The 27790-nt window shown below is 34.8% G+C and overlaps 1 long non-coding RNA gene across 12 annotated transcripts in view; it reads left to right on the forward strand.

Moving 5' to 3' along the window:
* Positions 1–27790, forward strand: part of LOC137759205 (uncharacterized) — a 520553-nt gene that overhangs the window by 187492 nt on the left and 305271 nt on the right. For 10 of the 12 annotated variants that reach the window (XR_011073052.1, XR_011073057.1, XR_011073048.1 and 7 more), the window contains exon 3: positions 859–917. The exons of 1 other annotated variant lie outside the window; for it this stretch is intronic. This is a non-coding gene — a long non-coding RNA (uncharacterized lncRNA). Of the gene's footprint in view, positions 1–858; positions 918–6969; positions 7033–27790 lie in introns of all 12 variants that reach the window. One more of the 12 variants, XR_011073049.1, reaches the window with a different exon arrangement.

Consider the following 27790-nt stretch of genomic DNA (forward strand, 5'->3'; position numbering starts at 1 on the left):
CTCTGAGTGTATGTTAAAGTCAGAGATGGTGACTTTCTTGTTTATTGCTTTTATATTGTGGAGAACCTAGTGAAAAGTAGATTCTGAAATATATATTAAATGTATACATTTTTAAATATCAGTTGTAATCTGGTAAATTAGTTTGCTAGGGCTACCATAACAAAATATCACAGACTGGGTGCCATATACAACAGAAATTTATTTTCTCACAGTTCTGGAGGCTAGAATTTCAAGAAATGGCAGTGTTGGTTTCTCCTAGGGCCATTCTCCTTGACGTGAAGATGTCTGCCTTTCTCTGTGTGTGTGTATATCCCTGGTATCTCTTTTGTGTCCAAAATTCCTCTTCTTACAAAGACAGCAGTCATAATGGATTAGGGTCCACCCTAGCGGCTTTATTTTAACTTAATCATTTCTTTAAAGACCTTATCAATGTACTAGGTATTAGAGCTTCAACATATGAATTTGGGAGATGGACACAAGTCAGTCCATAATATCTGAGAAATAAAATCAAATGTAGATGGCAAAGTACACATTGGCTTTTTTTTTGGGAAGGAGTAGTCTAACAATCTCTCTGGAGAGTGAGTTCTCAAGGACAAGGTAATGTGTTATTTTCCTTTCCTTCTCTCTGCACCTAATAGCCTGGCACCTAGTAGAGAATTTAACAAAAAAAAAAAGTTTGTTATATTTAATTTCATTAAACTGAATTAAATACAAGGACACAAAATAAGCTCCTTTACCACTGAGCAATTGATATTCACTTAGCATATACGTATTCTTAATGCATTAATTATGTGAAATACACACAGAACTTGAGGGAGAATCTGGATATTTTCAGTGCTGTACTTTTTAATTTTCTAGCTTGGATTCTGCTGCAAAGTAGTGAAGACAGGTGAAACCACCAGTATTGCCACAGAGAGGTAATCAAACCAAGTTTTTTTTAAAAAATAAATTTATTTATTTTATTTACTTATTTTTGGCTGCGTTGGGTCTTCGTTGCTGTGTGAGGGCTTTCTGTAGTTGCAGCGAGTGGGGGCCACTCCTCATTGCGGTGCACAGGCTTCTCATTGCGGTGGCTTCTTGTTGCAGAGCATGGGCTCTAGGCACTTGGGCTTCAGTAGTTGTAGCGTGTGGGCTCAGTAGTTGTGGCTCGCGGGCTCCAGAGCGCAGCCTCAGCAGCTGTGGCGCACTGGCACAGCTGCTCCAGGGCATGTGGGATCTTCCTGGACCAGGGCTCAAACCCGCGTCCCCTGCATTGCCAGGCAGACTCTCAACCACTGCACCACCAGGGAAGCCCCCGACTTTATTTTTTAAGATTAGCTTTTAAGAATTAACCGAGTCTTAGTTAATTCATTGCATGTTTGCTCAGCAAACTAAACTTGGGATTCTTTCTAGCACAACTTACTCATTTTATTATTTCTTTAAAATCATGAATTTATGGCAGATTATTTCAACTGTATGGGAAATAGTTAAAGATGCCTTACATTTGTGGGTTTTATCTATTAGTACTCTTTACGCAAGTTCAAGATGTTTAAGTTGTAGCTACATATACAGGGTGAAATTAATCAGGCTTTCTAGAACATTAACATCTCTCAGAAGTGGAAGGGTGTTTGATCATTTTTGGAATGTAAAATCATGATGAAAGCTGATGTGATATGCTTTCACATAAGTATTTATAGCATGAATAAATCAACTCAAAACATTTGCTCCAACAATAAATGCTGGAGAGGGTATGGAGAAAAGGGAACCCTCCTGCACTGTTGGTAGGAATGTAAATTGATACAGCCACTATGGAGAGCAGTATGGAGGTTCCTTTAAAAACTAAAAATGGAACTACCATACGACCCAGCGGGACTACTGGACATGTACCCTGAGAAAACCATAATTCAAAAAGAGTCATGTACCACAGTGTTCATTGCAGCTCTATTTACAATAGCCAGGACATGGAGGCAACCTAAGTGTCCATTAACAGATGAATGGATAAAGAAGATGTGGCACATATATACAATGGAATATTACTGAACCATAAAAAGAAACAAAATTGAGTTATTTGTAGTGAGGTGGATGGACCTAGAGTCTGTCATACAGAGTGAAGTAAGTCAGAAAGAGAAAAACAAATATGTATGCTAAAACATATATATGGAATCTAAAAAAAAAAAAATAAATGGTTCCAAAGAACCTAGGGGCAGGACAGGAATAAAGACGCAGACATAGAGCATGGACTTGAGGACATGGGGAGGGGGAAGGGTAAGCTGGGACAAAGTGAAAGAGTGGCATGGACATATATACACTACCGAATGTAAAATAGATAGCCAGTGGGAAGCAGCCACATAGCACAGGGAGATCAGCTCGGTGCTTTGTGACCACCTAGAGGGGTGGGATAGGGAGGGTGGGAGGGAGACGCAAGAGGGAGGAGATATGGAGATATATGTATATGTGTAGCTGATTCACTTTGTTATAAAGCAGAAACTAACACACCATTGTAAAGCAATTATATTCCAATAAAGTTAAAAAACAAAACAAAACAAAAAGCATTTGCTACTTCATATGAATCAGGCAACAAATAATCACCTTTCATAGCAATTGATTTTTGCCATTAAATATTTTCTGCATATATTTTTCAAATTAAAACCTTGAGAAGTATACAAATAGTTTTATCTTTTCCAAGTATATGATATATGTCTTTCATAAAAATTGAGAAACAGTTAATGTTCATTTACTTATGGGATAATTACTCATTTGGGGTTCTTTTTTGTGTTTTGGGGCCAAGATTGGTTGAAATTTTTTAACTGCTTTACCATTTCTGTTTAAGCAACTTTTTCTTGAGCCAGAGTTAGTGCACTAATTTTTCTCAGTGAAAATGATTAAAAGATGCCCAACTTAGACTAGAAGGGAAGACTGATTTCACCTAGGGATTAATGATTGTGAGGAGTGCTAAGAAAGGACAACAAAGGATTCTCTGGAAACAGTAAAAAGACATTAATACAAAAGCACCATTTAGAATAAGAAGGAATAGAAAGTGCTTAGATCAGTAAGGATTCCCAGCTCTGGACAGACTTCAGCAACCAGCTCCTCAGTGGTAAAATTGCCACGGGCCAAGAGCCATGGCTCTCAGGGGGCTCATCTTTTTTTTTTTTTAATTTTATTTATTTATTTATTTGTTTGTTTATTTATGGCTGTGTTTGGTCTTCGTTTCTGTGCGAGGGCTTTCTCTAGTTGTGGCAAGCGGGGGCCACTCTTCATCGCGGTGCGCGGGCCTCTCACTATCGAGGCCTCTTGTTGCGGGGCACAGGCTCCAGACGCGCAGGCTCAGTAATTGCGGCTCACGGGCTTAGTTGCTCCGCGGCATGTGGGATCTTCCCAGACCAGGGCTCGAACCCGTGTCCCCTGCATTAGCAGGCAGATTCTCAACCCCTGCGCCACCAGGGAAGCCCGGGGCTCATCTTTTTAATTTTGCTTCTCTCTGGGATTGTAGCCTTGTGATGCCTGCCATTCAGTAGCCAGAAACAGTTATTTAATGTATATTATTCATTTTTAAAAAATTATTTATGGTGGTAGGGCTAGTCTGGTATCATTTTCTTTACTTTTACTAGAATTAAAGTGTTTATTTTATTTTAAAATGCTCCTAAAATATATTTTCCAAATGAAAAATGATGCTGGGCAACTTTTCATCTTATAGGGCATTCAAATATTCTCTTTTGTTATTTACCTCTTTAACTTTTATTCATTCCTTTAAATGATGTTTTAAGCCCCGAGGTTGTCATCTTTTCTATTTTGCAACTCTCTGTACTTTAAGACACCACCATGGTTCCCGCATCACTTGAACTCCTCATTCAAATTATACTAGTCAAACATACCTGCTCCCTCTGCTGAAGTCTTGTTTCTAGTAGGCTACTTTTGTGATTATGTAACTGTTTTGCCATTGTGTGTCATGCACTATTGATTTCCATTTCCAAGAAGACTAGAATCATCTTTGCATTCAAACCCAAACAGTTCAGATAAGCAATCCCAGATTTCCAGTTTTGAGGATCTGTTACTTAACTTTATTGTTAAACATTATGTCTATCACTGTTCAATCCAGGGAAGATAAACTAGCTATCTATTTTACCAGAAAGAATTAAGTACAAATATTTAGGTAAATAATCTTAGAAATGGCAGTGTGTTAGTTTGCTAGGGCTGCCACAACAAAAATACCACAAATCAGATGGCTTAAAACACAGATTTATTTTCTCACAGCTCTGGAGTCTTGGAGTCAAGATCAAGTTTCTGGCAGGGTTGGTTTCCTCTGAGGCCTCTTTCCCTGGCTTACAAATGTCTGCCCCCTTGCTGCCTCTTCACATGGTCGTCACTCAGTGCATGTGTGGCGCTGGTGCATTTCTGTATGTACTAATCTCTTCTTATAAGGACAATAGTTAGATTGCATTGGGGCCCAGCCTAATGGCCTCATTTTAAATTAATTACCTCTTAAATACCTTATCTTCAAACATAGTCCCATTCTGTGGTCCCTGGGGTTAGGACTTTGTCATACAAATTTTGGGAGGATGCAATTCAGTCCACAACAGGTAGGATACACCAGCTCTAGGTTGTAAATCTAGAAATGGCTTCCAGAAAACCACAAAACTGCCTCTCTAGGGATTTAGGAACACAACTGGAACCAAGGAATTCAAGTACACACTATTAAAACTGGCCTCAAAGTGTTACCGAACTCAGGTTTGGCTCCTTACCACTCATAAGCCAATAATTCAAGAGGCAAGTCTCAATAGAAAGGAAAGCTGCTTTAGTTAGGCAATCCAGCAATCTGGGGAGAGGTTGGACTTGTGTCTAGGGACCAACTCCAAAGATTCTGCTCAACCATGACAATTCTTAAAGGAAAAAATGGGGGGAAGAACCTCAGAGAATTATCCAGGCAGGAGGTTGGGTTCTGCAGCAATCTCCATTGCATGCAGACTGGTTGACTCTCTCTTCAGATTGTTATCTTGCCCTCATGATCTGCCTGCAGGATTGCTTAGGGGGCTGTTGGGGGTAGAGAGCTAATTATTCTTTACTTAATTCTTCCTTCTTACTTTTTATCTAGGAAAAGAATCAACAGGTTAGACAAGGCATGGTGTGCATTCAGGAGAGCATAAATCAGGAGTTAGGTTAAATTGCCCAGTGATCTCATTCCTATAATTGGGTTATTTTAAGGTTAGAGGGGAACAGAAGTGGGCAAACAGGAAAGGGGCAAAAGATCTGCTTTCAAAAGGATCAGGAAATGACTGAGAAATGCACTGCATTGCTTGTCTGATACCCTACTCAGAACTGGTTAAAATACTTTAAATCCTCATCTCTTTTTAAAATGCCTTTTTAAAAAAATCTTTAGCCTAATTAAATTTCTGATTGCTTCAATTTTCTTGATTCTTTGAGTACAGATAGACAGGTATTATGATTTTGTTTGGTTTTGTCTGGGTGGACATGGCGTTGTAACAAAACAGCTTCAACCGAGGAGGAGGAGGTCAACGGAAGACCCTCACCAGCAATCGGTTCCAAGATAGTAAGCAAAGAATTGCAAACTACCATGTTAAGCTTAAGCACAAAGCAAAGTTTATTGAAGCATAGGTACACTCTCAGAGCGGGAGAGAGAGAAAGAGAGCGGGCTGTGTCAGCGAAGTGAAGCAAGCCCAAAGCAAAGTTTATCAAAGCAAAGGTACACTCAGAGAGAGAGAGCGCGGGCTGTTTCTGCGAATTGAAAGCAGCCTTCCCGTACAGGCTTAAGGGCACCTTTAAGGAGCATTTTGCGGGGAGGAGGGGTTGAGTGACAAGGGATCATTATTTGATTGACAGTCGCGAGCTATGTAACAAGTTTACTGCTGCGCATGCTCTCACCCTTGAATCGCTAAGAAACGCCCACTCGGGGGCAAAACCACATGTACATTTTATAATTATGATATAATGAGTTTGGGTTTACTATAGGTTATACGCCTGTCTGGTCTGGGCATGCGCAGCCCGGGGAAGTTCCCTCATGTTACTGTGCTCACTCTTTATCAGGATAAACTGCCCACCACACAACCATAGTTTCGCCCATTCTGGGTGTGGTCAAGGGAGAGTTCCCTGATGGCTGGGTGTGAATCGATTTCTTCTTGTCTTTCTCGCCACTGTCTCCTCTTTGCTGCTAATGACTTCCTACCAGTTTAATTATTGTCATTAATTGTGTACATATCTTACTCAATATATCACCATTTTTCCCATTGACAATTGCATTAGTCAACAATTGTTAGGCTTCACCTTTCAAATGTTCATCTTGCAATTATATTTATTGGGCATGTTAAATATTGTGCATTTGTAAAACAAATTTCCCATATTGAAATAAAGTAGGTTTGGCTCAGAACACCTTCATTTTGTTTATTATGCTGACATTTTGAATCTGTAACTAGGTTTAATTTTAGCTTTATAATACTCCTTCTCAGGTTCACTGTCATTCATTCTATAGATGAATGTCTTAGTTGGAATATTTGTATGAGACATATTCAAATGGACGTTTAAACATGAGACAGGTTGAGGATGGAAACTGTAAAGTATATTTTATAACAGATTAAATATGAGTATGGAGGAAACATAGAAATCCAGCAGTATAATTTATATATTTATGGATGATCCTTTCAGTTTTTCATTAATTTTGCTACAAGTAATTATACATGTTAATTCCCAAAGTTATGAAAAATAGATTTTACTTAAATACAGTGACTGTTTCACTGTATTCCCTTTTGTTGCTTTGGATTGTTCACCTGAGTGGAATCTATATTGATTGCATTTCTCGTTACTATGTTGGTAGAGACTTAGAAGGAAAAACAGATGAATTTGGGATTAAAAAAAGAAACTAAATTGCCTTTGCATAGCTGATTGTGGTGTTAAAAAGCGTTAACCTAACAAATATGTCTATCTCTGTGTCTCCGTATCCACTTTCTATTTCCCTGTTTCATTACACCTTCAACCCAGAAAAGGGGCAAAGTCCACCTAAGTGAGGAGATTCCTGACCCTGATTGGATCATGTTTATCAAGGTACAGTTCTCTGTGTTGAAAAGTCAAGGGCTTTCTTTTGTCCCTTCTAATTTATGCTTCTTAAGCAATGATATAAAATATAAGGCTATTCCTGGATCTATATGGTAAATTAGTATTCTTGCTTACTTCCTTTTTTTTTTCTTCTACAAGATATTACGTACTTTGATATTCTATTCACTTTGGGTTCGTGACCAACTGAAAATTAGAGAGTATTAGAAATTAGGAATATGTCAACTCTTAGAGGAAAACATAGGCAGAAACTCTCTGGCATAAACTGTAGCAAGATCTTTTTTGGTCTACCTCCCAGAGTGATAAAAATAAAAACAAACAAAAAAAAACAAACAAGACATAATAAAACTTAAAAGCCTTTGCACAACAAAGGGAACCATAAACAAACAAAAAGACAACCCACAGAATGGGAGAAAATATTTGCAAATGAAGCAACTGACAAGGAATTAATCTTCAAAACATACAAACAGCTCATGCAGCTCAATATCAGAAAAACAAACAACACAATCAAAAAATGGGTGGAAGATCTAAATAGATGTTTCTCCAGAGAAGACATACAGATGGCCAAGAGGCACATGAAAAGATGCTCAACATCACTAATTATTAGAAAAATGCAAATCAAAACTACAGTGAGGTATCACCTTACACCAGTCAGAATGGCCATCATCAAAAAGTCTGCAAACAATAAATGCTAGAGAGGGTGTGGAGAAAAGGAAACCCTCCTACACTGCTGGTGGGAATGTAAATCGGTATAGCCACTACGGAGAACAGTTATGGAGGTTCCTTAGAAAACTAAAAATAGAGCTACCATATGATCCATCAGTCCCACCCCTGGGCATATATCTGGAGAAAACCATAATTCGAAAAGATACATGCACCCCAATGTTCATTGCAGCACTATTTACAATAGCCAGGACATGGAAACAACCTAATGTCCATCGACAGAGGAATGGATAAAGAAGAGGTGGGACATATATACAATGGAATATTACTCAACCATAAAAAAGAACAAAATAATGCCATTTGCAGCAACATGGATGGACCTAGAGACTGTCACACTGAGTGAAGTAAGTCAGACAGAGAAAGACAAATATCATATGATATTGCTTACATGTGGAATTTAAAAAAAAAATGGTACAAATGAACTTATTTACAAAACTGAAATAGAGTCACAGGTATAGAAAACAAACTTATGGTTACCAAGGGGGAAAAGGGGGGAGGGATAAATTGGGAGATTGGGATTGACATATACACTCTACTATATTTAAAATAGATAACTAATAAGAACCTACTGTATAGCACAGGGAACTCTACTCAATACTCTGTAATGACCTGTATGGAAAAAGAATCTTAAAAAAGAGTGGATATATGTATATGTATAACTGATTCACTTTGCTGTACAGTAGAAACTAACACAACATTGTAAATCAACTTTACTCCAATAAAAATTAATTTAAAAAAAAGGAATATGTCAAGGTCCTGGCTGAAATTTTTGCAGAGCTTAGCACTGACACCTGCAGAAGGATATGAGATATATACCTTCTAGATAATAATTAAATATTTCATGTTGCTTCAAGCATCTTACAGAAGAAGAACAGGTGATAGTTCAGGAAGAATTCCTGTATTTCTTATCATTTTTGTCAAATTCATATTGAAACCCTATCCTTATCAAATATATCTGTACTGTCAGAGCAGAAAAACGAATATGTGACAGGACAAGAATCTGGAGATTCGAGTATCATTTTGGCATAAATAGCTCTAGAATTGGTAAAATACTTTCCCTAATAATTGGAAATTTCCATTATGCCACAGACACTAGCAAGAAACGGGTTAACTCTTGGAGTTAGAAAAGATCACCTGGATAACAAAAGTAGAGAGCAGCTATTTTTTTTTAAAATACTGTTCTTGCACGCAGAGGATCATTTTGTCAACACACCATGCAGAAGAGGCAACTGCACTTCTTAGGAGTAGGATTCCATCATGTGGTAGATAGTTGCCACATCTTGCTTTCTCAAAATTGAAACTACGTTTTTAGCAAGTCCTCCATCTTGTAAGTCTGGTGAAATCTCTAAGGAGGGAAACTGTCTTTCTCTCCACTTGTCTTAATTAGTTCTCAGACATGGTCCTGATGAATCATCACACCTCTCAATACTCACATCTTAGTGTAGTCCCCTCACCTATTAAATTAGTCAGGCCCTGTGATTCACTTTAACCAAATGTGGCAGAGGCAACCTTGTGCCAGTTGCACAGTTTGCCTTATGAAGCCATAATAGTTTCCACTTTTCACTCCTGGAAACCCTGAGTTATTATATAAAAATTAAGAAACACTACTGGGAGAACACATGGAAAGGCCCCAAAAAGAGGCCTTCTGGACACAGCAAAGCTGCACTGAGACTGGGACTCAGGAATTCAGTGTCTTACGGAGCCCCAAAACCAGCCTTCCCCAGCAACACAAGATACATACACGAAGCCATCTTGGAGCAACCATCTGACCTTAGTTACATAAGAGACTCCAAACAGAAGGGCATAAGGACACCCAGTTGGGCCCCAGTCAAACAACAGAATTATAAGGAATAATGTAACTATGGTTTTTATTAAGCCACTAAGTTCTAGAAAAGTAGGTAACACAATAATAGATCGCCAAAAAACTACAGGCTGGCAACTAAGGCCTAGGTACATGACCAATCTTGGCCAGTTGTTTGCTGTCACTGGGAGAAATCTGTCCTTGTTTAACTGGGTTAATTGAAAGTGACAGCACTGAAAATTCAATTCATATTTAGGTATGGGACTTCAGTATCCCACAAAAAACACTGGCAAAGGAAATATTTTTATTATTACTTGGAGACACCTGGAATGTTGTAACATGCAGTGCAGTGAAAGCAGGTTTTTGCAGGAAGCTTTTTTACTTTCACTTAAAGGACGGTAGAAATGCAAGAGCTTTGTGGGTATACTGGCTACTTCATTAAGTGAATTAACAAACAAACCTGAAAGCACAAAGTTTTCCCACCAAGAGAATTATAGTATTTAGATAAAAATACTGGGAGTGGGGATCTGGAAAATGTGTGGTACTAGATACCATATTAACAGATCCTGAGGGTGGTCCACTAAAAAGTAAAGAACATGAATATACATGAAAAAACTTATTTAAATATGTACAAGCAACTAGATACAGTGTGGTAGGTCTAGCAGCTTTGAATGGTTTTAAGTATTTCTTAGGCTAATTGACTAAGACCTGGCCTCAATAGCTATACATAATAAATTAAGTGGCAGTGCTGGAAATTCTTTAGTATAATTTAGATGAAGAAACTGTAAGCCTTTTGGGGATTTTACTTCTTGAGTGACATTTACTTGTTATATATAGCCAATATTACTACTCAAAAGATATTTCTGCTGATAAAGTTCAGAGGCTAGAGGAGCCTAAGGAAACATGACAAGGCGATGTAATGAGGTATACTCATTGGCATCCTGGAACAGAAATAAAAAAGGATATAAATAAAAACTAGTGATATACAAATAAATTAAGGACTCTAATAATAATGATGCATCAATATTGGTTCATTAGTTGTTACAAACGTACCATAGTAATGTAAGATATTAACAATAAGGGAAACTGGGTATAGGGTATTGCAAAAAGCAAGGCTAGATTTTCTTGAAGAGAACCATACAAATATTAGATGTATATCTTCCTTTTAGCTTTCTCTCAAGGGAATTTCAGTCCATGGTAGCTTTGCACTAAAACAAAAGGATCTGACCTGGCCATAGAATTATAGGACATTATTTGTGAAGTGACGTTAATACCTGTGGACTCAATAAGTCACCTGATATATTGGTGAGAGGTGGGGTTTATAGTGGACTGATTACATAGACGGTTTTGACATGAATACGTCCCAAAGAAAGCCTAGAAAAAAAAAAGACTGCATCTTGTGCTTACTTTCTTTGTAATTGAGTTTATACTCAGAATAGTGATGCTTACCAATTGGCAAAACCACTACGTTGGATCACTGAATAAATGGGCAATGTATATTTAGATAAGCACGTCCAAATAGATGACTTTAAGCTACTGGAGATCTCCCACTCCATCTTAAGAATGTATCCAAAGGCATCTCCTGCTAGGAATCAAAGTTAAAATCCTGCACTACCAAAAATAAAACAAAACAATACCTCACCACAGAAATAACAGTTACACAAGCAGTAGTGGATGAATACAAAAATATAAAAGAACATGGAAAATTTGCAGGTAAGGAAAACTAGTCCCACCTTCTAATCTCTACAAATGTTGCTCCCAAGCAGGTGAAAATTGTCAAAAATATCAATATTGATTGAAAGAATTTTTTGTAAAAAAAGTAAGAATGGTCTCAAAACAGATATAAAAGACTCCTGATTGACAACAGAAGAGGGTGAAAAATAAGCTAACAAAGTTCAAGAAATATATAGACGAGAAGTGGAAATGATTATAGAAAATGACCCCATGTAAGAGGCAATACATAGGAAAACAGACACTGCTGAAAATAGAGTAACATAAAAACTAAAACTGAGAAACACAATATTCTATTTTTTACAGATCAGAACTTAAAAATAATTGAGATTATAAATTGACCAGGGTCTATATGTTTATCTAAAATAGACCAGAGTCAATTTATAAGAAATTGGCATATATGATGATATAGCATATATAATTATGATATATGATATCATTATTATAATAATTATAAAGCAAAATTTTTAAATCTAATATTTGGAAACAGTGACTGTATTTTCAGTTGGCCAGAGCCTTGGATTATGTGGGAAGTCCCTAAAGCAGTGAGTGAGTTAACATTGAAGTAAGAAGGGACAGATCTTACTCAGGGGGAAACCACTTGAAACTGTTTGGAAGATGCACTCATGGTCCTAAATGCATGTCCTGTATCCAATATCTCTAACTCAGATTGCTCAAGATGGTAATCTCTGGATTGATAACAACTCTCTAGTAACTGTTATCATCAGACCATATTATTTGACTACAAAACAGTTGAGAAATCAATAAGTAAAACAAAACAAACATGAAAACTTTAAAAATTTAAGAATACATCAACTTTTAAAATTAATAAAAGTAATTTTAATAATTCATGAGACAATTAGATCATAATGAAGACCTGAACATCCACAGAAAATAATAATGTAATTCTAGATAACAAAATGTCTAGAATTAAGTCAAAACACATTCATGGATATTGATAGCCTTACATTCTGCATCAGACAGGGTAACAATAATAAGTTCAACATCAAATTTATAAATTAGAAAAAAAATAAACCTAAATCACTTGAAAGGGAAGATTTAAAGTTAAAAATAGCAATTAGTAAATAAAGAAAAGAACTTTTAAAATTGTGAAGTTAAAGCTACTCTAGGGCTTCCCTGGTGGCGCAGTGGTTGAGAGTCTGCCTGCTAATGCAGGGGACACGGGTTCGAGCCCTGGTCTGGGAGGATCCCACATGCCGCGGAGCGACTGAGCCCGTGAGCCACAACTACTGAGCTTGCGCGTCTGGAGCCTGTGCTCCGCAACAAGAGAGGCCACGATAGTGAGAGGCCCGCGCACCGTGATGAAGAGTGGCCCCCGCTTGCCGCAACTAGAGAAAGCCCTAGCACAGAAACGAAGACCCAACATAGCAATCAATCAATCAATCAATTAATCAATAAAATAAATCTTAAAAAAAAAAAAAAAAAAAAAAAGCTACTCTAACCTATTTTGTACAGAATAATAGACATATAGAAAAAAATACTGAAAGCACAAACAATTCATAAATGTAAAGGGAATACAATGACATTTACATCAGCAATTAACATATAAGAGAAAAATTATAAACTACTATAAACTTACAGATTTGAAAACTTATTTGAAATCATCAATTTAGACAAATTCCTAGAAAAATATTACTTACTAAAATTAGCCCAGGGCATTAGTTAAGCTTGAATATTTTGGGGAAATTTTAAAAAATTAAATCAACAATAATAACTTTTATAAAACCAAAACACTTAAGGAAGATAGAATTATGAACATATTTTATAATATAATAATTCTGGCCAATTTTTTTCTATTCTGTAAAGTGGGTAATGCAAAGCACCTGTAAACAATTCACAGAATGTAAAAAGATAAATGGTTCTATTTTTGACTTTCTGGAATAGGCAAAACTAATCTGCAGTGAAAAAAATTGGATTAGTGGTTGCCTTTGAGGAAATAGGGTCAAGGAGCCTGGGAAAGAGATTGAAGGAACTTTCCAAGGAAATGGTAATGATTTATCATGATAGAAGTTTCAATTATATAATATATGCATTTCTCAAACCTCTCATGAAGAGTATACCCAAGATTTGTACATATCTCTGTGTATAAAGTTTACCTAAAAACAGATGAAAAAACATGTAAACAAATATTGAATTCTAGTTACTTTTGTGCATGCTGAACTCTTTAGGGTTGAAATGGATTATGTCTGCAACTTCATTTGAAATGCATCAGAAAACTGAGATAGATTGACAAATGAACAGAAGTATTAGTGGACAGATAGATAGATGATAAAATTATATGTTCATTCTAGAATCAAGGAGATAAATATATAGGTGCATTATTTCACCTTCTCTGTATGGTTACAATTTTTCATAAGAAAATATTTTAAAACTGTAATGACATATGTTTTATTTATTCGTATGGGTTTTTTCCCCCTCTCTCCCATTAGAGAAATGTATTACCTTAACTCGCTTTCTTAGGCATTAATAAAATTATCTAGTTAATCTACTGGTAGATTTATCTTCTTAATTTGTAACACTTTTCCCTTCTCCTTCCTCTCTTACATTTTGAATGAAGTTGGAAAAATAAGGCAAGATTGATAGAATAAATATAGTAAGCAGTTAACGTAAGTGTGTAAAAATAAGACAGGAAACCCTCCATAGTAGAGGTGAAATCACATATTTGGTCCAGGAGTTTGTGAAAAGAAAAATTAAATGAGTCCCAATTAAACCTAGCATGAGGCTTAGTAGACCTGGTGTTTATTTTTTCATTAGAGATTGGAAGAACACACTCCTGGGAATAGAGTGTTTTAAAGGAAGGTCCTTGTTTTCATGTTAATTAAAAATCAGAACTAACCTCAGACTGAGTAAAGAAATAGCAATTGCTTTTTTAACATGGGCAAAGCACCAGAAAGAGCTTCATGGCATTTAATTGCTATGTGTGAACTTGAAGTTAATAGTATTTCACTCTAATAATTTATCACTCTGTACTAAAAAAGCCTCATAAGCATTTATTGCCTGCTGGGCTTGGGTATCAAAATGATTCTCTGGGTCACAAATTTTGGTTATGATTTTGTGTTTTCTTTATTAACTGTAAATAAAATAATAAAACACATTTTTCTAAACATGATGGTTCAAACTTATATAAACAAGTCCTTTCCAAAATTGTAAATAAATCAATTTTGTCTACTTAAAATTTTTATTTCTTTTCATACAGAAACCTTTATTTTGCCATTGAAATTATAAAATCCATTGCAATGCATTTTCAAATAGGGATCAAAAAATAATTTAAATATATCCTTTTCTGAGAATAATGTGGCTGCATTGCAAACTTTGAAAAAAATAAAAATAAAACTTTAATATAAAAATATTTTGTTATATCTTTTTTCAAATAATTTGTAAGAATCATATAAGTAAACTGTGTAGAGAACAAATCCAATAAATTTCCAATCTAAAACCAGAATGTTTTACAGAACTTTGATTTAATGCATGGTAGTCTACTAAATATTTTAGATTAAGAATCATATATTTTAAAAATTATTACAAAAAGTAAAGCAATCTGAAAGATTTTAAAAAATATTACAGACTCATAAAGTTTTCTTTTTTTTTTGAAAAATAAAATTTATTATGTATTCATTATAAAAGTAATATGTGCTCATTATAGAAAAAGTTAAAACATAGAGAAAAGTAATGATGAAAATAAAAATCAAGTATAATACCACCATCCAAAAATAACCACAGTTTACAGTTTGATGTTGGTTCTTCTATTCTTATCTTCATATTTGTAGTTACTAAATTGGTATTATACTCTATACACTTTGTTTTCCACTTGTTCTGTGTCATTAACTGGTCTTCAGAAACTTGATATTAATAATTACAGACTATTCCATTACGTAGATATACTATTGTTTATTTAACTACTCATTTATTATTAGATATTTATAGAGGGAGGGGTTCCCTAAGGTTTGTGTCTAAAAATAAATGACAGTCATGTTTGTTTTGGGAATCCCAAACCCCCTGGCATTCAAAGCCCTTCACAATTTAACTCCACCCTGTCTTTCCATCCTCAGCTGCCTAAGTCTCCGGTGCAGGGCAGATGTTTAGCCTGTGTGCACGGATGGAGCTGTCCTGTTTGTAAAAATACTAAAATACTTCAGCAGAGGGTTAAATTGCTAGGAAGCCATCTCTGACTGCTGTCCTGAGCAGCAAAATGTTTATACCTCTAGATTAAGGGAGGAAAGCATTGGGTGAATGAATAAAATCACTTCTAGGGTCCTGTTGTCTGTTCCAGAAACAAAACAAGAGAATTTCAAAGCAACAAACTAAAGTAGAGTCTATAAAATATATTTCAGAAACAATAACTGACTTTCAGACTAGAGGTTTATAAAATTAGACATTTTTACAGATGCCATCTTTGCTGAAGTATTAATTATAAAAATCATATGGAAAATACGTATTAAAAACTGGTTTGCCCTTATGTATAGCACTTAAAACAGTATAAACTCCTAAATTTAAGACTCCAGTTTTAAAGGCCAAGGTACTAAAATGTGACTATGCTTTGATACAGCAAAATTTGCATAAGGATAACTTTATTGAGCTTTATTGAAGAACTAATGAAATTTGAAGTTTCTATGCCCCAAAATATGATTATGTTACAAATGCTAAAATAAAAAATTATTATTATTTTAAGTAATAACATAATTGCTGTATCAATTTATACAAAATCAAAGAAAATTTAAAAATAAAAAAAAATTACAAAGCCCCAAGAGCTAGGGAGAAATCTTATAATAGTGAAATAGTCTACAGATTCCAATAGTGTTCCATTCCGAGAAACAGTGCATAAAAATAGAGAATAAAAAAATTATAATACCCTACAGAATGCATGTCTCTTCAACAAAATATGCCTAAATTATTGAAATTCAATTTTTATAATACAATTTTTCCATATGCGATGTAGGTCAAATTTTACCAGTGTGGTAACATTTTTATACCCTGATCCAAATTTAAAATTAATAAAAGATCTACAACCCAGAAGAATATGGGCTCAATATATGCACAATAGCTCACAGAGAAATATACACAATTGCCTTTTAAATAAATGAAAGTATGTTCAGATTTCTTATAAAACTGAGACTGTAAATCAAAATTAGAGTGAGATATATTTTCACACTTTACGGGTTGAAAAAATCTGTAATTTTAAAACCCTTCTGTTGTGAAGAAAGAGCCAATTATTGTTGAAAATACAAAATGGTACAATTTCTATGGAAAAAAATTGTAACATCTTCGACTTTCAATTTTGGGATTTTTAGAAAACAATTCCTGAAGTAAAGATAAGTGCTCATTCTTATTTGGTGAGTACAAACCCAAGACCCTGAGAATGAGGACAAAAGAGGGGAAAAATAGAGAAAGAAGGAGATCTGTTGGATGCTGGGATAGACTCTCCCTGTACAGAAGAGCAAGGTATTCTAGGCTATTCAGCCAAGTAAGATGTTATCAAACAATTTGATTCATAATCTATACCTCAGATCAGTTCACAGGTGGTAGAAAAGAGAAGGGATTTATTAACCTACTTCTTTCCTCTCTCCTAATTCTCATGGTCAAGATTCATCTTGTGGACTGACAACTTTACTGCAATTTAAAGTCTTATTGTTTGGCTCCTCTCCTTACCAGGCAGGAAGTCAGTTTCCATCTCCTTTATTGTTTCCTTTGGAAAACAAAGACTCTGGGCATTGGTTGGTCATCTGGCTGCACCTGAGAAGCAGGGTTCAGCACCAGTGGGCAAGCAGAGTCCATCAGCTGTGAAATCACCTGAGGCACAGTAGGCAGCTGAGGGTTTACTGGAGGGACCTCGGCAATCTGAAGAGGCTGATAATATGTACTATTTGTACCACTCAGATCCAATTGTTTGTCTGCATTATAACAAGCTTCCACAGTACAACTTAGTGTCACTAGTTTTTGTCAGTACAAAATATACTCAATTTTCCTAAGAGGATAGATCACAGAGTCTCTTTCAAGGTGGTTCTAAGTCACAATCCCCTGTAAAATTTAAGGATATAGAAAAACAAAAGCACAGTCCCTGCTGACTCAGCTGGTCTCAAGGTTACGTAACAGATATGTATCATCTTTCTTCTGCCAAACCGTTCTAAATACCCCTCACCTCCTGCCAACGCTGTGACTGGTTTAGTTTGCTTACCTGTTGGAGAGATTGAGGTCTTCAATCTCCAAAGTGTCTGAACTTTTTAATTCCTGCTAGTGTCTGGATTTTTATAGTGCCCAGGGACAGTTACTACTTGACTGGGAGACACAAAAAGACATCTAAGTAAATTCTCTGGATTCCAGAGTGGTCCTTCTTACCCTCATTATGTGGTAGTAACCTTAGTTTTTCGTGGTAATGAGGATTGATTGTTTTAGCAAGTAATTTTTTTTTCCTTTGCTTATCCACTATCATGAGGAACCCAAAGTAGCGGAGTACTGCACATATTCCAGATCAATGAATCACTTGCCAGTCCTCTTATGAGGTGTTGCCTCCCCTCCATGAACAGTTTTTGTAACCCAACAGACCCAAGTTCTTAAGAATGGAGAGCACAAATGCCAGACATGGAAAACTGAGTTTGACAGTGAGATAAGCTAATCATTCTTACACTCTTTGGTCTAGAAAACCATGTGTAATAGCAGTTGGAGACACAATCTAATTTCTTGTTTGTTTTAGTTCAGTGCATCTATCTCATTCTATATAAAAGACTGCACATGTTTAAACTCCTTAAGATACTCTTCATCTGAGTCTTCCTCTATCTAGCCAAATGTTTCCCTATTGGTATGCACTGAAAGTTAACTCTATAGTTAGAAGTCTATTGTTACTGCTCCTTTAATATAAAATTTTGCTTTTGTTCTGAGAAAATTGTATAGCATACCATGCTGGTATTTAAGGCATTTTGTAGGACTCCAGATTTTAGTGTTGGTAAACTATATATATATATATATATATATATATATATACACACACACACACACACACACACACACACACGCAATGGCAATAGGTAGATCAAGCTCAGTGAAACGGAGCCTGTATGCTTTAACCCACGCAGACCCCTTGCCCACTCATCTGAAACACTCTATCTTTGGCTTATAGAGCAAGCACAGGTATAGGCAAGAAGAGAGGCTGGCTTGCTGGTTTAAACCTGCTTGGTGTGTGCAGCCTCTGCAGTGCATACTCTCTAGTGGGCTTAGATTTGAGCCATAAAGATCATCACTCATTATATACACCCTGAGAGCTCTATCCATGTATCTTTTCCCCAGAACTCCTTGGTTGTAGCTAGATCACTCTTGAAGAGAGGAAGTCCATATGGTTTACTCCTCCTACCATTTGCTTCTTGGAATTTTGAGAAGTGATGTTTTGGCATCTGTTTTGTTTTGTTTTGGATGTGCCACTAGATGGCAATCACAGTTGCATTTCTGCCATGCCATATGGTGCAGACACCTGGGGGTTTGATGATCCAAAATATCTTGTATAACAAACTATGTGCAATATAATTACCATGGACAAGGATCTCATGCAATATCAGAAATTAGCTACAAAAATTCCAACATCACATATTATCACAACTCTATAACTAATTCTCAGCATAGACATAGTTTTTAAAAAATTTTCCTGCTTATATCATGTTTTAGCTATAAAATTTTATAATTGTTACAAAATTCTAATGTTTCCATTGAAAGAATTTGTAACATGATGGTGATATAAAGGTTCAATTTGAATTAACTTTTATGAGTTTTGAGTCAATAATATTTCTAAAGTTGAGGTTTGCTAACTGCTTTTGAGTACCTGTCATATACTCCTAATGAATATCTTCATGGTTATAAGACATAAATCAATTACATTTTAGTAAAGGGATGTTTTCATTTTGATTATAATGTATCACCACATGTAGTAGATTAAATTATTGTTCTTAATTTCAATCCACTGCAGTAATATTATGCACTGATTATGGCATCCTAGTGAATGGGATTTTATTTGCTGCCTTTGAAATTAATATTTTTCCAAAACACACACTTACATATGTGTGTGTATGTGTATATAAATATATATACACACATATAAAAAAATCTTAAGATTTTAAGACTTTATTTTTTAGAGCAGGTTTAGATTCACCAGAGTGGTACATTTGTTACAGTTGATGAACCTACATTAATACATCTCTATCACCCAAAGTCCATAGTTTACATTAGGGTTTACTCTTGGTGTTGTACATTCATTCTATGGATTTGGACAAATGTGTAATTAATGACATGTATTCATCATTATAACATTATGAACACTGTTTTCACCGCTCTGAAAATCCTCTGTGCTCCACTTATTCGTCTCTCTCTCCCCTCAAACCCTGGGAACCACTAAACTTTTTACTGTCTCCAATGTTTTGCCTTTGCCAGGGTGTTATATAGTTGGAATCATACAGTATGTAACCTTTTCAGAATGACTTCTTTCTTAATAATATTCATTTAAATTTCCTCTGTCTTCCAATGGTTGGATAGTGCCTTTTTCAGTGCTGAGTAATATTCTAATGGGTGGATGTATCACAGTTCATTTATCTATTCACCTATTGAAGAGCACCTTCATTGCTTTCAAATTTTGATAATTAAGAATAAAGCTGTTATAAACATTCATATGCAGATTTTTGTAAGGATATAAGTTTTTAACTTTTGGAGTTATTGCTGGATTGTATGGTAAGAGTGTGTTTATTTTGTAAGAATTGTCTTCCAAAGTAGCTGTACAATTTTACATTCCCATGAGCAATAAGTGAGAGTTCCTATTGCTCCATATTCTAACCAGCATTTGGTGTTGTCAGTGTTTGGGATTTTTGGTTATTCTAATAGATGTATAATGTTATCTCATTGTTGACTTAATTTGCATTTTCGTGATGACATGTGATGTGGAACCCCTTAGATATTTTTATAATGCAATCAAATATAACAGAAATGTGATTTCAGTGGTTTACTAAAAAGAATCTTCGTAGGAAAAAATTGTAAATGTCTTAAAACACATGAGCTTTAATGGGTTCATGGAATGGCTCTCAGACCTAAACTCACCCACAAATAATACACGATATTCACAAAATAAACTCAAAATCACTGGGCAGCCCTGGCAGCTTATAAGAAAGGCTGGACCCCTTTCTTTTAAGAAAAGACCTATATAAATTTATATGCAAGCTCAATTAAAATCAAATTACCTAATTTGTTTTTTAAGCCAAAAACTGGTACTTATTAGATGATTTCAGTCATAAAAAGTTATAAAAAGTACTGGAGTATGTTTACTATATTTCTCTAAGCGTAAAAATATTGTTCTTTTAAATTTTAACATTGTGAACATAAATATCAATTACAGCATAAGCTTTAGCACATAAAGAATTACTTTTAGCTTGCCATCTAATTTATCTATATGAAATAAAAAATTATCTGATGATACCAGACAAATAAAAATACCTATACTTAACTCATCATGATATTGATAAAAAGTAATGATGTTAAACAAAAATAAATGAATTTAATATTACACACCACACAAAATTTTACATTCATTAGTGTTAATAATTTTATAACTTAGAGTTGTACCATAAATACTAGAACCGAAATCTTTGACTGTCAAGTTTTAAATTATATTTGTTATTCACATGGTTTCAAGTCAAAATATTACAAATACTTGAGTGATTTGCATTTGACCAGTATAGGAATGCACATAAGTCTTTCTAAGGAAATAAATTAAAAATTAATTTATAGCAATTCAAAGTAGAGACCACATAAAATCAAAATGAGCCCAGAAACACTGCTGATCCAAAATGATAGATTATAATACATCCACCTGACAGTGCAGAAACCAAGCCATCATGAATAAATATAAGAAGAGCCTTGAACAGCTTAATAAATTCCTGTAAATCACTGCCTCAACTCCATTTACTGTGTCAGCAGCAACAAAGATACACACATTGGTAAATATGATGAAACTTAAATTCTGATGATGAGGAAAAGATTGAATAAGATTAGCAACCATAGTACATAGACTTCTTTGTGAAAAATTTTGGAGCCATACTTATGTATAGAAATAATTATTTCTTCTCTTTATAATATGATGTGTGTAAATTTTGACATTCAGATGTTTATTATTTTGAAAATATTTTCATCAGAATGTCTAACTATGTGTGTGTGTGTGTGTGTGTGTGTGTACAATCTGTCAAGAACTTAAATGTTCATTCACATATGAGTCTGAAAAGAAAATTTCTAATTAGTTTAAATGCCCAGGGATTGTGAACCTAAAATAGTGTTGAGCAGTGAGGAAGACTACAATAAAACGTGTGCATTTGTGGAATAAAAGTTTGAATTAGTGACAATAAATTAATAAATATATAAAAGAAATTATTTTTCAGACACTTCCAACTCTAATTTTTAAAGCTTGTGTTATTCAGAAATTTTGAAAAATATATTAATACACAATTACTTAGTTTTGCTTCCTTTTTTTCCCCTCTTTTTAAGCCCATTGATTTAAATGGCCTTCTCAGAGATTCTAGACATAGAAGTAAGGTGGCACCCAGGTCTCCTCCTCATCCTTATTTTAACCAGAATGTCTTCCTAAAATATTCCATTTGAGGAAATCCCTAAACTATTTAATTTTAAAAGCTGTTTTTCCCTTTCAGCACTAAAAAGAAATGAGCTATCAAGCCATGAGGATACATGAAGTAATCTTACATGCACATTACTAAGTGAAAGAAGCCATTCTAAAAAGGCTACCTACTGTATGATCCAACTCTATGACACACTGGACAGGCAAAACTATGGAGACAGTAAAAAGATCAGTGATTGCCAGGGCCTGGGGAGAAGGGAAGGATGAATAGGTGGAGGACAGAGGATTTTAGAGTAGTGAAAATAGTCTGTACCATAGTATAATGATGGACACATATCATTATACCTTTGTCCTAACCCATAGAATGTACAGCAGCAAGAGTGAAAGGTAATGTAAACTATGGACTTTGAGTGATAATGATGTGCCAAGGTAGAGTCATCAGTTGTAACAAATGTATAAATCTGGTGGGGAATGTTGATAATGTGAGAAGCTATACATGAGTGAGGGTAGGGGTGGTTAGGAATCCTGTGCTTTCCCCTCAGTTTTGTTGTGAACGTAATACTGGTAAAAAAGAAACTCTATTAAAATAATAATACTATACAGAAATATTCCTTTATTTAAAAAAGAGTTTCTATTAGATTTTGAATTTGCTTTTAATGTATTCATTTCTCAGTTTAGTGTTTCTCTATTATGGATAGCTCTCTGTTCTTTTTTGCAGTAAATGTCACTTAATATTGAAGATGAGGTATAATTTTTGTCATCTTTATATTTCATACTTCAGTAGATTTTTTAAAAAATAAGTATTTACTTCCTGCAATTCTCTGGCATAATGTATTCTTTCACTTGTAATGTTCACTTTAGTAACAGATTGTTTGTATGTTTATTTTTCCTTTTTTATCCTACATTAAGGTAAATGTTTCAAACTTTTTATTTAGTCTTCAGACATAATTCACACATTTCTCTTAGCTCTTCTCACTGTACACCACAGACATAATTTACATGATATCTTTAGCTTTCCTCATTGTATACCTGGATGAATTTCAGGTTTTTTAAAAAAAAAATCATTTTTAGATATTGAGTGAAGATAGATATGCCCATCTCAGACCAGTATCGCATGTTCATCATAAATGTTAGTATTCTTCAGACCTCAATCATCAGTCACCTTATCTTTTCAACTTTTTTTTTTTTTTTGTCCTCCCAGGCTGATTTCATCCACATAATTTTTGTTTCAACAGTACCCATAAGCTGATAAAATGTACACATATATTTCTATTTAATTCCTTTTAGTTTTTCCTGAGTTCTAAACCACATATAATTGCCTAAATATATCTCAATTTGGATGTCTCTTGAGCAAGCCAACAATTTCAGCATGCCAAAATATTAGCTCATTTTCCATCTACATAAGAACTTCTTTTCATTTAATCAATATTTATCAGTCTGCTCCTTACCCTCCTTCTAAATACAAACTGGTTTATCAGTTATCACTTCTTAATGAAAATTTGACAAATTCCTGACTTTGCCTTGGATCTTTTGACTATTCAAATCATTTCCAAAATTCTGGAAACTGGGGTTTCTAAGTCACAATAATTTTTCTGTTGTTAACATTCTTTTCTAAAGCAAATAATATTCTCTTTGATATAGTTTGATTTTCCTCGATTCACTCTATAAGTCTCTGTCTCCCATCAATTTACTTTATCTCTAAACCTTCCTTAACTATATCTTCACCAAGAGCTCCTACTACATGAAATAAATTAATGTTCTTCTAGAGCCATTTCCTCTTATGCCTCAACATCTGTAAATGGCACAGTTTCTGACATTTCTTTACATTTACCCCAAATTAAACTCTTCATCCTCTTGGAAGTATTTTCTAAATCTTATCTTTCTTTCCTATATCTGGAGAGAGAGATATATATATTATACACACATATAGACATGCATATATATCTGGCTATATATATACATAAATATGCATAAATTATATGCGTATATATAAATTATAATGTAGCTGATATTTACTTGTTTTCTCTGCCACTACCTGGAAGATAGATAATGTGTTTTTAAATCCTGGATTCCTAGCATTTAGCACAGGTGTGTCTGGAGACACATCATACTTTTTATAAGGGAGTTTAATAATTGAATGCTTAAATTTCTAATATATGTATGATATATAGATGATATTAACAAATAATTAGTAACTTATCTGATATTTTTTAACCTTAAAGTGAGATAAAAATGTAAAGTGCATAACTTTGTATAATTTATATTAAATCTCTTAGATGACCTCACATCTCTGCCTACAAAAACTCATCCACCAAAAACGAAAAATTATGTATAGTGTGTAGATAGTGGGTTTTGTTTCAAATTAAATATTAAAATTAATCATAATTTTATGTTGTAATAGAACAAAGCTAGACAAATGTTTTTATATTTAACTTGTCTTAAGACTCAACTACTGAGTCAATAGGATTTTTTATTTTTCTCATTTCTGGTTGCATAATGAAAAGAACATTTATGTTACTGAGTCCAAGCTCATGCTACTCATGGCATGACAGGCCAATAAACTGAGAGACAAGGTGTTGAGGTAAGGAATAGCGACTTTATTTGGAAAGCCAGCAGACCAAGAAGATGGTGGACTAGTGTCCCAAAGAACCGTCTCACCAGAGTTAGAATTCAGGCTTCTTTTATACTAAAAGGGGAGGGAGTGTGGCTGGTCCTTGCAGACTTCTTGTTGCCGGCCAGGTCCTGGAGTGGATCTGATAATCCTTTGTTCTTGCAGCTGCCCATGTAGATCTGGTCATCATGTTTCTGTAAACCTCCAACAAGACAAATGTTATTTTCTGTTCTGCCACTTTTTATCTCTATAGGAATGAAACGTTTTATGGCTTTAAAGGTCAAGCCTGGGAGGCAGAGCCTTGAGAAAGGGCTATTATGTATCCTTCAGGCTATAGGCAATATTCTTTGACTGATTGAAGAGACCAAGGTGCTGAGCCTGCATGACTAATCACAGGCAACAGAGCACAAAGGTTAGAGCTAAAGTAATAGATCCAATATGGAGTCAGGTTTGTTCTTCTCTGTTGTATCGAGACTGGAAGTTGCAACTTCTACTAATGATATAAAAGACTTCCATGTAATGGACTAGTGAGCAGCTGGTTGTGATTTGACTGAATAAATTTGATGTGTTTAGCAATTAAATAAACAACCAGATACCTGAACTAAGGTTGCATCAGCTGTAATTGCAGTCATCAAAGTTATAATGATGGCTGAGATCCTATATTACTTTTCTGGTTCTTAGACTGGGGAAGATAGTAGATTATCTATGATACAGGGAAGCTTGGAAGAATAAAAATATTATGCACAAAGAACAAGGTGTGAGAATTTAGGGTGGGCACACCGAATGATAGAAATCAATTGAAAATATTTTTATTCAATTATTTGTTGATTCATTCTCATTTCAGTTATTCAATAACTGTAAATTAGAAAACTATAACAGATGTTCAAGTTTAAGAAAATATTAGTGTCTTAGTGTTTATTGACCATGCATATATTCAGTACATTAAAAAAACCCACTTGGAATACACTGAAAAGAAAAAACAACTTAAATATAGTCTCCCTGAGTTTAAAACATTCTTAACATATTATATTTGCACTTAGTAGTTAAAAAAAAAATATAAAAATTTTATCAGGTAGTCAGATTTCTACCTCTTAAAAAGGTAGGAAACTTATTGCTGCTTTTTCTCTTCCACAGTCCAATATTTAAAGATGTCATAGGCGCCAAAAAGCAACTAATATGAGAGCTTAGTTTAACCAAAAAGAAAAAAGAAAAAGAAAGAAAGGAAGGGACGGAGGAAGGAAAGAAGAAAGAAAGAGAGAGACAGGGAGGGAAAAAAGGGGGTGGGAGAGAGACAGAGGTGGGGGTGAAGGAAGGAAACAAGGAAGCAAGGAAGGAAGGAAAGAAAGTCAGATCCCATTATGAGACTCCATGATCTGTTGCTCAAAGTGTAAGAGGAAAAGCTCCCAATGATAAGAAATTAAGAGAAATATTTTAGTTATATATTTTATTTTCTCTACATTGTGCTTCTACCCCATCACTACTGCAAAGCAGAAATGCAGCAGCAACAGTATGTGATGGAGTGGAATCGTCACACCAAGCCAACTCACAAAGCATGGCAGGCGTGGGAGCTGATAAGAGACACAGGCCCACTGCTCAGCCCAAATGCATTTTCTCCTTACCTCTAGGGTACTGCAGCTCAAGAGAACTTTTGGAAAGAGCAATTCCTCTCACAGAGCACAGGGAGAGTTTATTCTTTGGTTTGTGGGTGGGAGGAAAAACAGCAAGTGGTTGAGCCAGACTATAAAATAAGAGCAGCTAAACCAAGCTAAAACCCACAAAAATATTCTCTGCTCTGTCAGCAGCTATACTAACCAGGACCTGAGCTCTAGGCCCTCATACATAACCCACTGAGAGAGCATATAGCCCCAGAGAAATATGAGTCTAATGGTTAAAAATACCAAGCAACTCAACTGGCCTAAAAGAAACATCACAAATGAAACAACCTATAGCAAATGAAGCAGAATCATGTACCCAGGACAAGTTAGTATTGCGAATAAATTTTCATATATTCCCAGAGTTTAGAAAAATTAGAAAGTAGGATTAGAACATCCAAAAGATGAAGGAGAAAGTACTGGATAAGAAAAGAAAAAAGTGAAGTCAAAGAATTACCAAAGAAGGTAATGGGTGGGTTCAATATCAGAATAGACACACAGAATAAATGAATGAAGTGGAATAATAGTCCGAAGACCTATCCTAGAAAGTATAAGGGAGAGAAAAAGAGAGGCAATATGCATCAGAACGCTTAGGTGACTGGAGTTTAGATTTAACATTAATATATTGTAAAATATTAATGACAGAGAAGAAATAATTGAAGAAATGACTAAAAATTGCCTATACTTAGTAAAGATATTAGCCCTCAAAATGAAAGAGCTAATGTATTTCTAGTAGGTAATAATAAAACATCACTGAACCACACTACAGTGAAAATTAATAATAAAAAAATTGGAGAAAAATCACTAAGCCTCTAAAGAAAAAATAGATCATATAAAGTAAATAGAATCAGATTGAAATAAGATTAATCAACTGCAAAAATGGATATAAGATGACAGTAGACTAGTAATTTCAAAGTAATACTGGAAAACATCTTCAATTTTATATCATGCAAAATAATTATTTAAATCTGAAAATAATATAAAGATATTCTAAGTCACACAAGATCCTCTTGAAAATAGAAAAGCTTGGAGAAAATCAGTCATAAAAGAAATGCATTTACAAGAATGCAGTTGTGAGAAAAGTAAATAATTGATTCATTTTCCAGTCACAAAAGTAAAATAAAATAACAAGAATATTTTTAAACACACACACACACGTTGATAATATTAAGACATTTAAAGAGTAACTTTTCAAAACCCAGCCTCTCCTCTTGATTTTTTAAAGTACCATTTTATAGAATATAGATGACTAAAAAATGCTTGCCTATGCAGACTTACCTACCTGGGTGGGAGGGGGAGAGGGGGTAGCTGGAAAACATGTCTGACCATTGAGTTGAAAGGTGAGGTTTATCCAGAAAGATCCTTACTTTGCTAATAGAGTAACCCCTGCCTGATTCAAATGTTCTGTTTTCACCTGAAATGTAGGCAAATTGGGAAAATTTCACCAGTCATATTAAGACTAGGGAGCAACAAAGAGTTGGACTTGTGAGATGTACTCACAAGTACGACATAATTAAAATATGGCAAGTGTCTGGGTTCTGCTATTATCACTGAACTATTCTGTTTTCTTCCCTTCAGTTTTACTATTACATGATGAACATAAATTCCTCTCTGTTTAT

Source organism: Eschrichtius robustus, chromosome 2 (assembly GCF_028021215.1).
Source record: "Eschrichtius robustus isolate mEscRob2 chromosome 2, mEscRob2.pri, whole genome shotgun sequence".
Taxonomy (NCBI): Eukaryota; Metazoa; Chordata; class Mammalia; order Artiodactyla; family Eschrichtiidae; genus Eschrichtius; species Eschrichtius robustus.